Genomic DNA, 14,715 nt, shown 5'->3' on the forward strand with positions numbered 1-14,715 from the left:
AAGAATGAGAAGTGATTCAGGGTAAATCAGAGCGAGGATGACGGTTGAAAGAAGATGGACAGTGTGGTTGGAAACTGGAAAGAGTGGTGGAAAGGAAAAGGATGAATGGGAAGGGAGGACTTGTAGTCCCAATTTTGGGGCGGCAATTAAAGAAGATGAGATAATGACAGAAGGTACAAGAAAGGGAGGGATGCGAGAATGATTTAAATCAGGTTGTATGCCAATGTGAAAAGAAAGAAAAACTGAGGGAGGAGATGGAGTTGACTAGACTTGAGAGAGACCCACTGAAACGGGTTTGGAGAGAGTCTGTGAATCCTAATAGAAACCAGTGCAACTGCAGATTCTCCTGCCAAAGTAGAAGGGGGGGGGGGACTGGCTGATCTTTTCTAAATAAGCGCATTAGTTAGAGAGACTTCCTCTTGCTGGGAGTTCCTGCTGCATATGCTAAGAAGCCTCAAACCACACAGGGGAAGATTTTTTTACTTTGCTCCCATTGACAGAATGAAAAATTATACCTGGAATATGTAAATAAATTATTACATCACACACATCCCCCATGAGCACACACATAGCTATTACTTACTTCAAAACATGTATTAAGACAGGAAATAAGAAACTGCATGTTTATTTATACACATGCGGCTACACTATGTTGTATGTAAATAATCAGGATCATTTCTATATTCAGACATTCTGGTGATTCATGTGCGGTGGAGACCTTCAGGGGTTACATGTGCCGCAAATTCTGTTTGCTTTCAGTCAAGGTATAATTGCTGTGTGTACCCACAGTCTGCACAAAATCGTTTTATGAATCATGTTCCTATACATCTGCGGTCTTCTGTTTCCTGCATGCAAAGGTTGCCATGGAAAGCAGCATATTATCCCTTGCAATGATTAAAATGTTTTTTATAAACAAGGATTTGTTGTGAAACACAGTCATCATTTATCTAGTATCGCAATTGTCTAGAGAAAAGATAAACAGGCAGAAGACAACAAAGGTAAATTATTTAAAGTGTCACTTTAAATGCCGCGCATTTATTCTGAAGAAAAAACATAACAAATGACCTAAAGTAGCTGGTAATCGATTAAAAAACATCTACCAAATAAAACTGGGCAAGCAAAAGACCAACAGGCTGGTGACAAACTGAAAACCTGGGGGTCACTAAAAATCAGTAAAAATTGTTCTTATTGATGACTTCAGACTACTCTGTTCTGATGGGCCATCGAAGGGTTTGGATTAGCACATTGGACAGCACTCCCTACTCTTCATCATCAAAATTCCAAATGACAAATTATTGACCAAATTATTTCTTTGTTTGTATTGAAGGAAAATGGGACTAAGGTGCAAAACAACAGTTAAAAGTTCTGGTATGCAATTTTTTTAAAAACGGCGTAAAAGTTTTTCAGATTTTGTAATTCCACATTTTGGTACTGCAACATGTTTCAAAAGGAGAAACTTCTACTTTGAAGGCTGTCATGCATGCAGAGGATGAATAAAATTTAAACTTCATAAAATAAATTTTCAAAAGTTTTACAGCACTAAAGTGATATTGTCTTAAATGGTAACAATGTTGTCAATCGCGGTGTGGTTACGGCTTGAGAAAGATTTTTGTAAATAAACCAAGCTCCATCGCAAAATAGCACACGTGTAAGTCTTCTCATTCTCCTTACCTAATGTACCAAACACACTCCCCAGTTGGCGCTTTATTCAAGGTGCAAATTTGTCAATTTGTCAATCCCACAGCTGCCTGCTGTTTTAACTCCTCCAACAGCCCTACCTGTATTCTTGATGGGGATGTTTACTTGTCAGCAATTTCTACATGTAGCATCTTTGCAGAGATTGATGAGACTGGAGTCTAGATTCCCAACTAAACTATTCTTATAAAATAATAAATTAATTTTAAACCTGAGTTTTCAGACTAAAGAACAGCAACTAATCTATTGTTAAAAAATTGCAACCACACAGAGCTGAGTTGATGGAAAGACTTAATAAAAAAAAAGTAGACATGGATACAAATCTGTGCTCTGCCCTTAGGTCTTGAGCGAGTTTGCTTGGGTCCACTGCACAATTTTTCGTGACTCCTTGGACAATGTACCAACTGCACGGACTTCAAGCAGACTTGAAAGTATAACAAGAAGGACTCCTTGACTCTTCTATCCAGCTGTGTCCACAGCACTGTATAATCAAGGCTCAAGTCTCCACCAGTGACCTCCACATTCCTTGAATGACACACAGTATAGTGTGGCAAACTTCCATGCTGTACAGAAACCCTGCAAGGATCAATTCTTGGGCCCCTATTTTTTTTTTTTAAATGCATGAAAAATCTTGGTGCAAGTATGGATGAGAACCTCAGCTTTGCTATATCAAGCCTTTAACACATCAGCTTTTGGACATTTTAGAAACAGATTTTATATGTCAAGGCAAGATCTACAGCAGATTATAACTTTATCTGCTGTAGGGTTAACTACACTGCACTGCTCTCCTCCTTCCTAAAAAGACTATTAAACACTCAAAATTGGTTCAGAATGGAGCCCAAAATCACAAAAACTAAGAATAGGGGTCACATCACTCCAAACTCACAAATTTATCTCCATGCAAGATAAAGACATAAAATGAAATCGTTTGCAGTCCTTCGGGCCCTAGTCACCAGTTGGAGCCTAGATCTAAAACTGAACAAGGTCAAATGACCACTATCCTGCTCACTACTGGAACCAACTGCCCAGTAGTTTAGTTCTACTTCAACTTCATCATTTTCAAAAAGAAGCTAAAAAAAAATGCATTATTCCACATCACCGTTAATTAATCAGCTCAATGTACCTTTACACTTGCACCTTTACATTCTTTTTTTTTTTTTTTTTTTTTTTTGTGTCCCGTTTGGATCTTTAGCCATCAGAATTGTTGTCTTAAGGCCAAGAAAGATGCCAAGCGGATTTATTTTACCAAGTGGATCATCATGGCCTTGCCATATTGGTCCATTTGATTGACCTTTATTATAATTATGATATTTTATTTTCAGTTGCTACAAACGGGACAGACATGACTGGGGGATAGGACAGGGAGAAAGAATGAAAGAAAGAGAGGGAGAGAAAGAAAACCAAAGGGGAGAAGAGACGGTGAGAAGGGGGGAAGAAAGAAAAAAAAAAAACACCTGGGTCACCTGTATGGAGAAAAAAAAAAAGAGAAAGCAAACAACAAAGAGCAACATAATAAAAAAAACAGCACCATCACAATAAACTAGCTAGCAGTAGATATCAGTAGATACTAAATAATAAACGATATTGTGCAGCACGCAAGATAGACAGCGCACAATGTGCTTTGAGGCAGCAGCCAAGAAAGCTGTAGTCCGCATCTGTGAATACCCGTGTGTACACCTGTGTGCATACCTGTGTGGATCAGCATGCTTGCATTCCAAAGGTTTCTCCATGTAACTATCTGCTAGGGAGTGTGGGGGAGCCACAGCCCCGTCCTCCAGGGTATGAAGCAGGTATGGAGGAGATCAAAACTCCAGACATCCAGAGGCCCCCAGAACACAAGAGACCAAGGAAGACCAACAGAGGGGCAGCCGCGCCACTGTCCCAGTAAGAGCTGAGGAGAGTCCCAGATGAGGGCTCACTCAGCAGCCGCGGAGCAGAAGCCAGGGGGAGTTGCAGTGACGCGCCCGTGAGCTCCGCCGGCAGCCAGCTGTGCCTGAGTGACCGAGCCCCAGGCCGAGAGGCCGGGGTCACCCCACCTCCGAAGTGGCCCGAGCGAGCCCCAGGCTCCAGGCCCCGATAAGCGGCCGCCAAGAAGTGAGCCGGTGTGTACCCGGACGCCCACCCCCAGACACAAAGAACCACCAACGCACCGACACCTGAGGGAGTCCGCCACTGGCAGGGGAAGTGGTGGTGGGTGGAGATAGGCCTCCAAACCTTGGAGGGCCTGAGATGTCCCCAGAGAGGTGGCGTCTGATACCCAACCTGACATATAGACACAGACATACAGGCACACACAGACAAACATCCATTCCCACCCTCATGCTCTCATATGCACTCACTCCACACTCAACCAACGTGGAGACAGACATAAAGAGACGCTGTACACACGATCACACTCCCCAAGCGTACTCTACGAACCGGGTCTAGGTACCCTTGCTCCTGGAGGAGGGAACTGCACCCAGACCCAGGTAGTGTTACCCTTTTCCCTGCGGTGGGGAGAGGCAGACCGCCCCGACTCCGCAGCAGCAGGGAGGCCCCACACTCCAGACCGCAGTCGGACGGCCAACTCCTCCTAGCCCCCCTGTTAGATTTGTATTGTTGATTGTCATTTATGCTTAGAAATATTTACTTATATATGCTTAGAGTTTTGTAATTAGTTGTAGATTGGTAGAGGTTTTGATCCTTGATAGTCTGCAAACTTTGTGTGTATTAGACAGCACTTTGGGAGCATGAGAGGTCATACCGTGTCTTATTGTTTTATGGTAGGATTAACGTAGTTGCGTCTGTTCTAGTCTAAGTGCTCTTTGTTTAGATGAACTGCAGGACTTCCTCACCGTGTTATCTAGGATGAACCATCTAGGGGGAGGGGGAGGCTACCCTCTTCCTGACCAAGGATGTTTGACCCTTTGATCAGCAGTCCACACACACACACACACACACACACACACACACACACACACACACACACACACACACACACACACACACACACACACACAGGCAAGGTACTCTTTGTGTGTATGTAGACGTCATATGTTAATGAACTTATGCATATTCATGTAACCTCAATAAAAGAACAGTGGTACGGGAGAACGGACGAGAGCAACTGGGGTCAAGCGAAGGAACGGTGCCTGTCCGGTTCTCTCCCGTGCACGAGAAACATGAAGAAGCTTGCCTACTTGTGTCTTGCTTTGCAGTGTAATTATATTGCCTTCAACGTTCCAGCGGATGGGTTCAAGCTACAAACCTATCATTAATTGGTCCTTCGAGAGCCGGAGCCCTGGAATCGCATTCACCGAGGGGAGGAGGGACACGCTGAAAGACTGACGTCAGCCAGGAAGTTCCTGTGGATTCGCTGTCTGTCTTTTCTCCTCGATGAATGGCGATCGGCGGGATTCGATGCTGATATTACACGCTAAGCAACACCAAGTAAGTTTACAGAGGCCGACTCTATAACCGTGTCGTTGTGCAGTCTCCGCCACTTTGTGAGGCGTTGAGAAGTTCGCTGCTTTGTGGAGCGAAACCCGGGTTCCTTGCTACTGTGTGCAGCAAGAGGTTCCTTACCGCTTTGTGGGGTAAGAGGTTCCTCGCTACTTTGTGCAGCGAGAGGTGAGTTCTCCGCCACTTTGTGAGGCGTTGAGAGGTTCCGCGGGGTCCAGATTGTGCTGGACAGTAGGCCTATTTTGTGTTGTTGTCATTGTCGTCGTCGTTGTTGTTGTTGTTGTTGTGTGAGTGTGTGCGGAGCAGAACATGTGGTCTGTGACACCGACTGCTGTTGTTATCATGGGTTTCTAAGCAACCAAGAGTGGGTCGGAGGGAGACAGACGTTTGTGCTGGACTTTGCTCCTGGCAGCACAAAGTATTTATGTAAAAAAGAGAGAGAGCGATGGCTCCTTAGCTGCGCGGGTTCACGCGAGCGCGGTCACGCGGACCTGAGCCGTGCGGTTAATCGCAGGCTTATAAATGGAAGAGATTCAAATGTTAGAAGTTTTCAGAAAACACACCAGCCTTGAAGAGCGTGTGGAGAAGGCCAGTCCACAGCACTTAAGATATGCTCTGGTGAATGGCTTTCCCCCCACCCCTTGCTGACACAATGTTTATTCTTTAGCTTGCCCTGATCGACAACAGCCTGTGTGCCAGACCATAGATTTAATTTAGGTGGATAGTTGTTAAAAGTAATCTACATTAAGCTTGTGGTTGCTCAAATTCAGTACAATGACATATGAGGTGAAGTGTTATAGATAAATATTTAAGCTAATGAAGTGCATAGAGGCACTTGACCTGTGTGAAAGACTGTCGTCTTATTATGAGCCATTGTTGAGATATACAGCACACCTGTGAAAACAACTAATATGCTGAACCCTATATGAAACATCTAAAAGTACGTGATGGAGAAGCTGTATTGAATATGAAAGTGTAAGACTTTGCCGCTGTGGGAAGAGCATGCAACTACTGTGTGATGTTGCGTTGCGTTTTTTTCTTTTTCTTCTGAGCTGATGAGCAAGCTACACATTATCAGATCAAGAGCTGTCTGAGAACTACTCAAAGAGAGGGAAACAGAGCTAGGATAACTGTGATAACTGGAGTGTGCAGCGTTTCCATGAGCAGTTTTCCTGCATCTTGACTTGTGTGTAGAGTGTTCATAACATCAGCATCATGTTTTTGTTTATTTGTTTGTTGGGTTGAAAAATAGTTAAATAAACTGGTGATCATATTTACGGATCACCATGGCACATATCATCAGCCATGTGATTTATTTTTGCAGATGACAAAGTGAGTGTGAATGTGTCTGACGTCACAGTGTTTTTGTGCGCTGTGTAAAAGTAATTGCCTTTGATTGTGAGTGAGAGCGGTGATTCTGCAGGTCACCAGCTATTGTAACGAAAAAAAAGGGAAAAAAAAGAGTGAAAAAGAAAAATCATAGGAAAAAGGTTTTGTGTTGATCAGCCAAAAACAACTACAATTTCATTTTCTGCTTTTAAGAAAAGACTGTTCACAAAAACACACACAGAGAGAGAGATGTGTGTTGATTAAGCAGTGATGATAATAATGAAATGTCTTAGTTTGTCACTTTCAGGTGAAAAGCAGACCTGAATCAATTTTCCACATGCAGCAGTCGGAAGAAAGTTATAGTTTAACATCATTGGAAACATGCAGGCCAAGTTTCTGGCTGACTTATTTACAGCGCCATGTGTCTCTCAACCTCACAAGCAAGCAAGCTCTCACCCCTCCCTGAAGACAAGGAATGCAGCTCCAAAGCAATAACATGATAAAGAGACAGCAGCAAGTCCTGAGCAAAGAGTCCCAGCAAAGCAGCAGCAATGTGGACAAACAGTATCAGAGAAGAGAGCAACTGGGGTCAAGCGAAGGAACGGTGCCTGTCCGGTTCTCTCCCGTGCACGAGAAACATGAAGAAGCTTGCCTACTTGTGTCTTGCTTTGCAGTGTAATTATATTGCCTTCAACGTTCCAGCGGATGGGTTCAAGCTACAAACCTATCACCCCCCACTCCAACAGGCTGCAGAGAATGGGGGTGAGAGAAGACTCCAAACCTCCCTCCACCCGCTCATTGTAGTGTTGATGCATGTGTGTTCTAAGGTGCAATTAAAACCCAGGAGGGCTTGGAGCTACCTGCCAGAGAGCAGCAGGTAAGCGCATGGTCCCTCCTGCTAGCCCTCAATGTCTACGTGTATTTAAAATTGAGAGGTGGGCAACGACGCCAGGCCCAGCGCAGCAGCGCCCCCCGGCCCCACAGAGCCCGGGACAGTCCACCCAACCCCACCACAGAGAAAACTGCACCCACCCCACCATCCACTCATCTTCCAGACTACATGAGACAATAGACGCCCAGGCTGAGATCTTCCCCTCGTGTATCTCCCCCTCGTGCAGAGAGTTCCTGAGGAGAGGAAAGCTCCTGCAAGGTGTGACAATCTCCCCCACCAGTTGAAGAGCCCCCCAGGTGGCTCGACGCACCGGTGGCACCCCGCGCCAGGGATGGGCCCCCATGCACCCACCCGCCCACAACCCCGGCAACACACAAACCAGGACCCAAGGCCCCGAGGCCCGGCCAGGGCCCCAGCCCAGAGACGGAGCGCCCCCAGAACCTCACGCCCATCCCGGACCCACCCAGGGGCAGCCAGGCTACCAGGTCAGTAACCCACGTCCGTCAGCACCTTTACATTCTTTAACTCCACTTCTACTACTAAAACAGCTCGTTTTATTACCATTTTTTTATCTACTCTTAATTCATACATTTTTGATCACATCTGTTTTAATTTTATCATGTAGAGCACTTTGAATCAATGTGGTGTTTTGACGATGCTATATAAATAAACTTGCCTCTTTTTGCCTGATTCCTGTGACCAAGGGCAAATGTGATGTGTGGAATCATCCGATATAGGTGTGCTTCCTTGAGATAGTCTAACATCAAACGTGTTGCTTATTTTGTCCACGCATTTATAATGAGCATTCTTCGCCCACAGAGTCAAGCAAGTCCCATGAAATTACACTTAATTATCTACATCATTCTTGTTCTTTTGTTCCTAGAGTATAGAAACGATTTAATGAGTACCCGGGCTCTATGAATCAATGATACTACACTGTTAAACTAGACAGAGGTTGCCTGATTACATTTTTGTCAGCAGGGAGTAAGAAACAGCACTGAGCATTCCCAAGGCTTTTCTGTGTTAAGGAAAAAAAGAAAAATGGATTGTAGGAAAAGGGGGAAGGGTATTTAAAGGGTCAATTCTAATGCACACACTGCACAACACACACACACCAGAGTTATCCCATTGCTCTCATCGCTCTCACTGATGAAAGGTGTGTCTCTGCTCATGGGTCGTTTGTCGCGGGCATCTCCACGGACGGCTCATTGGAGAGTGCAAGGACCCCTTCATCTTTCACAGTGACAGGTCTCGGACACTGGGCCCCCGTGACAGACGACCCATAACTCACCAGAGGGGGAGTGGAGATAATGGCCTTGACTCTCAGCCTTTGTAATGATCATGTCCAGATTTCCAGTCTCGCACTATGATGTTAGACCCCGCCCACAAAGGCAGGTTGTTGTCACTTTACTGGGATCAGACACAGCAAAGTGGGTAAGACCTCTCTGACTTCCAAAACTGCAGTAGTAGGGGAAAAAAATACAGGTTGCAAACAAACTCCAGACCAGAGCTGAGCACATTCCTGTAGTCAGGTATACTTTCTAGCATGTAGCAGAGAATCATGGACATGCAGAGCCCCAGTTTCCCAAAAGTGCTGATAAATCCCAATGCTAAATTTTCCACGTTTTCCACTAGTCTAGAACACAGCACCTTCTTCCTGTTACTTTTGTTGTTCCCACCCCAGACAAATCTGGCCAATAAGCTGACTGAATGTTCTCATGCATATTGTTGTAACACATTTTGGGCCTCATGGACATTGCTTTAATTTTATCCTGTGTGAAAAGAAACCAAACCATGGCAAAAAGCTAAGAGATTACAACTCATCAACTCATTCCGATCATATAAAACAAACTATAGGTGTGAAACTGCCTTTAGTGACTACATGAGGCATACCACAAAAGTCCTGGAGTGAAAAGGTAGCAAGCTGTGGCCTGGGTCCCATTAAAGGGAAATACCAAACTATCAAAAACAAGCAGAGAAGAGCAACCTGTATTTCAACACCAATGGCTATGGTACAACATGGCAGTCACAATGCTGCTTTCAAAGATTTTCCACTCCATTTTGGTGTCAAGTGGAAAAAAGTAAATAAATATGTGCAGTATCAGAACAAGTAACTATCACAAGAAACTTCAGTTTGAAAAAGACTGCTCCAAAAATACCCGAGCGGTACATGACCTTTCAGCTTTCAGTACTCAGAGCTACGGTGGTTCTTCTGGGCTGCAATTCCATAAATACGTTTCTATAGATCAAAAACTGGTAATCTGAATTTCTTTTGCCACTGAAATATTCATTCATAACTATATATGTGACAGGAACTTTAAAAAAAATGCCAATATTGCTTAAATATTGTGTTTGATTAATAACAAAACGTTTTTAAAAACTGCAAAAGGTTAGGAACAGCGCCACATCTATGAATGCATTCTGCAACTATAAGCAGATCAAACCATGTATTTATGGCACACCAGAAAATTGCCGTGCATAGACAAAGGAGTAGGAGCACCTTAAAATGGGCGATCGTGGCTCAAGAGTTGGCAGTTCGTCTTGTAATCGGGAGGTTGCCGGTTCGAGCCCCGGCTCGGACAGCCTCGGTCGTTGTGTCCTTGGGCAACACACTTCACCTGCCACCTACTGGTGATGGCCAGAGGGGCCGATGGCGCGATATGGCAGCCTCGCTTCTGCCAGTCTGCCCCAGGGCAGCTGTGGCTACAACTGTAGCTGCCTCCACCTGTGTGTGAGAGTGGAATAGTGGAATTGTAAAGCACTTTGAGGGTCTCAAAAAGCGCTATATAAATGCAATCCATTATTATTAGTATTGTTATTAGTATTATTATTAAAATGAAATGTTTAAGGAAGCATTCATGGAAGTGGCTTCCAGTGTTTAAATGATATCAAGCAGCAGCCTCCTACATGCCCTGTATCATCCAGTAGCTCCTTGCTTGCCTGCACTGTGTAAGCTTGACACATCTTGTCTTCACATGTAACTGTACCCCTTCAAGCAAGCAGGGTCAACTTAGCAACGTCTCATCACTTGACAGAGAATATGCTCACTACCATAAATAATACTGCCTCTGATTTTCACTGAACAGCGTAGGCTTGCACCGATCCTCACCGTTCAATTCCACATTCAGTGAGCAACATCAAGATCTATTAGGGTGTTCGTGATTGCACTGAATATGAATGCTGACAAGAAAGTGAGGGCTCCCTGTGCCAGACAGCGTGGGATTTGGTCTCTCACAATTTAACTACAGAAGCAAGTTCAGAGGAAATAATAATATACTGACCTTGTAAAAGAAAAGAGCAGTTAAGTACTTTTGTCTTCGCAAAGCCCACTGAGACTCACCTCTTGGCATCAGCCCACACATTTTCAGTCTCCAGAAATAATCATCCAATACTAATCACACAATCACATAGGCAAACTATGTAATTATACGTTGATTTTTTTTTCCCCTTTTTCTACAAGTGTAAAATCTTTAACGGTGTAACACAGTGACCTTTCATATGCCGAAGGCCTCATTTGGAATTGAAAATGAGACAGACAGCCATTCTGAAAAGATGAATAAAGAGTGGTAGGGAGGAGTTTTAGGGGGACCATGAAAACTGAACCCTTGCTTATGAATATGCATATTCATATTTGGACCCTGGTCACCATAAAAGACAATGAAGACTCCGAAGTTTACTGGCCCCTGTGGGTGTATTCAACCCCATCCTATACAAAGACAAAAATTTTCCGCTGCAGCCTAGTCAGGGAAAGCACGGAGGAAGCTCAAGCACCCCTGAGTGTTCCTGAATTAGACAGACAGGAAGTCGTGCTACAAGAACCCCCGTCCCTATAGCGATTCCCATGAATTCCCACAATTCCACTGGCCCGTTGGTTGGTTACTTATTCAGCAAAGCACCACTGTGCTCCCCTTGAACCCAGTCATAAAGGGACAAGAGAGAGGCAAAGAGTGCGACAGAAAGAGATGGAAAAAAATAATTTTTCATTCACCGTCGCAACATGCCCTAGATAACAGTAGATTGCCCTTTTTAGTCAGGACAAAATTGCCTTTGTGTCGGAAGTTACAAGAGCGAAAGAGAAACAAAAAGCCAAATGAAAAGGGGGTGCTTCAAAGGTTAATCCGTTACAAGTGAGATCAGAGCGTCCCGTCTTTAAGGAACAGAAGAAAATCTCTCTCTTTTCTCTTTCCCTCCTTTCTCTTTTATGTCTGGCCATAAAGAGCAGGGTTTTATGTACACTCCAATGGCTGAGGCTCACAGTACATGCATGTGAATGAGGGGGAACCGCAGGGGACCGATATATCTTTACAAATATATATATGCACATAGAGAAGAAGGTAGAGAAAGGGAGAAGAGGAAAAGATATAAAGACAGAAATAAATAGAAACAAGAAGGTAGACAAGATGGTAAAGGAAGATGGAGAGATGGAAAAGAAGGGGATGATGGAAAGAGTAAGACAGGAGGAAAGAGAGTGAGTCTGAAGTAAAAGAAAAAGAAAAAACTGGAAGAAAAGCAGTCTGGTGATTTAATCATAAAATCAGAACTGAAGGAGCGAGGCAGGCATGCAGTCATCATAACGGATCCCATCTGAGAATGCTATTACAGTCCTGGCTCTGGCTGTAGCTAAGGCTACCGGGCTTACAACACCAGCACAGAAGCATTCCCTTTCAGCCACGACCTGCCTTTAATACCTGCTGAAAAACTGTGCCTGCTTAATATCAAAGCATTCAACGATCCCCAGGCTGGTGATGGTGTGGTAGTGCAAATAAAACTGCTGCCTGCAAACAGGTGAGAAATCTGGCCTTGTGCTCACCTCAGGAGACCTTTAAACATTTTCATTCAGGTAAAAAAAAAAAAGCCAAAGAAAACCCCATAAAAATACTGAAACACAAACTTTTCAGTTTGCTCTGAACAAAAAAAGTCACCAATAAAACACAAACCTCATGCAGGTCAGAACTGAAAAGTGCTGCACGATTTTCACAGTTCTTATGAACTGTTCTCTACTTTTAAACTTGATTTATTTATTTATATTATATCATGTTGTTCCCTTTTGTTTTTCCATTTAAAATTTGTTTTTATACCATTGCTGCACATAAGCTACTATAAGTCTTATAAGATCACAAAAAATTATCATCATCTTTATCTTTGTGAAATAAGTTGCTAGTGCTGGGAAAATTTTGCAACAAAAATACTTTTATCTTAGAAAAAGAGTATCCCATCACATATTTATAGAAGGCGTCTGTTGAGCGTATGCCAACTTACCTGCAGGACTGTGGGATGGACTGATGCATAGAGGGAGAAGGAAGGTGGTATGGGGAGAAGGGGGAGGAAGGAGAGATGCTAGAGGGAAGCAAGAGTCTGGAGTTAAATATTAATCCGTGGTGATTCATCTGCTGTGGAAGCCTCCAGGCTCCTTCTGCACACCGCCAGCTGTTGGCCCCCATCTCTTGGCCCTGGACCTGGATGTGAAAGGCTGGGCTGCTGCCCAGAATGCCCAGACATGAGCTTCCTTGGCTGGGAAAAGGCAGCTATAGCCAGGACAGGTGGTAAACCTGGCCCGAATGGCATATATGTGTAAGTGTGTATTTGTATGCGTGATAGGAGGTGTTATACATTCTGTATAACCACAACTCTAGGTGTAACACTCTAGCACTGGAGTTACAACACTGTCACACACAGATGACAACGAAGTTTAATATCATGGAGATTCTTTGAGGGTGCGAGGAATAAGGATGCAAGGAGACTGAAAGGATGGGAGAGGAAACCAAATCAGCTTCATGTTGAGTTCTTGTGCTTTGCCAAATTGAAGCTTCCCCACAAACAGGCCATTTACTATGTTTATTTTCCTAACATATAATGCTTGAATACCATATGATATTGTGGAAAATTGAAAATACACGCTTAAACAACTTAAGCAATAACATTAAAGTAATAGTATTGCCCACTTTGAATTTACTGATGCTCAAATCTATGCAACATACCCTTTTCAAGCCACGTTGTTAAATAATGAACTAGTTCTTGCTCACAGAGTTTGAATTTAACTTATTAAGACTCTTCAAAACTTCAAACTGTTGCTGTCTCTAGGCTAGCTCAGCTCGTTAGCAGATAACCTTTACTGTTCAGACCAACTCTGCAGTGATGAGGAGCAAGCAGAAGGAGCTATACCGGGCTTTTATTTCCTTTAAGTGAACAAGGTGCCTGAAATCTGACATATCAAGCCATTTGATGGCAAATCTCACACTAGCTGGAACTAAATTCTGTTATTATATCTGTTATATAAGTCCTTTCAATTTCTTAAGGGAAAAGGCTGATCAGGAACAACAGTAATCATTCAAAGATTACAACATCTTATATCAGCTAATCACAAACCCAGCACATGCTGTAATGATCCAAACATCCAAAAAAGTTCTTTCAAAATGAAAAAAAAGAAATGTGCACTTCACACAAAACTAAACAGGGAGAGCTACAAAATAATCTATCCACATGCTGCTGGCTGACAAGCAAATTCTGGATGGAGAGATTCCAAAAGGCCAAAGCAATCCAAAGCTGTCACAAAATCTCTTACATCACTTTATATTTTCACATAGTTACAGTAATATTCATCCTCTTTTACTGTATCTTTGGCATCTATCTTGTTCAAACATGTGAAGTTGTGCAGCATGTCAGAGCCACGCAGGCAGACTGTCTCACACACAGCTGCTGCTTTGGCTATTGCTCAAAAGCTAATGTACCTTACAATGATTCCCCCACACCGTGACTCCACCGCACCATGGAAGCCAATCTTACCAGTGAGAGACGGAAAACAAGAGTTTGAGGAAGACAGGGAAGCTGAAGTTGCCAGCAAAGGTAAACCCATGGCTGAAATAAAGATATGAAAGACACATAAAATACAGGGTATATCAAATTTGCGAACATAATGTTAAGATTGAAAAGAAATGGTAAAATAGAGGGGGGGGGGGGGGATGACTACTCACACACATGGTGCAAAACACATGACCTGTAAAGTTTTCCATCATAGAGTTTCTACAGACTTTCTAAGAGGAGCTCCCTCTAGACCACTTAGATTCTGATATGCTGAGAATTGTGGTCTTGGTAGAGAGGGCTTATAGTTGAAACCTGAGCAAAAAAGCAAGATGTTTGCCTTCCATACTATATCACAAAGAATAAAAATCTGTGCAAAGCTGTACAGAATTATTCTAGTTTGCCAATGGTATATAGTTTCCCAGACAGGAAGGCAACAGTAACTCAAATTACCACTTATTTTCATTATCCTTCATTTATTTTTTAGGTAAAAAGTCTCATTTACATTAAAATGTCTTTTCCAAGACAGACCAGGCCAAACATATATAATACAGCCAAGG

General features: G+C 43.3%; 1 long non-coding RNA gene across 1 annotated transcript in view; it reads left to right on the forward strand.

The window, feature by feature from the left end:
• The first annotated feature begins 4,265 nt into the window (after positions 1 to 4,265).
• Positions 4,266 to 14,715, forward strand: part of LOC308387937 — a 31,503-nt gene continuing 21,053 nt past the window's right edge. The window contains exon 1 of the long non-coding RNA XR_013970014.1: positions 4,266 to 7,842. This is a non-coding gene — a long non-coding RNA (uncharacterized lncRNA). The remainder of the gene's footprint in view (positions 7,843 to 14,715) is intronic.

Source organism: Rhamphochromis sp. 'chilingali' (genome assembly GCF_963969265.1).
Source record: "Rhamphochromis sp. 'chilingali' genome assembly, chromosome: 20".
Classification (NCBI taxonomy): Eukaryota; Metazoa; Chordata; class Actinopteri; order Cichliformes; family Cichlidae; genus Rhamphochromis; species Rhamphochromis sp. 'chilingali'.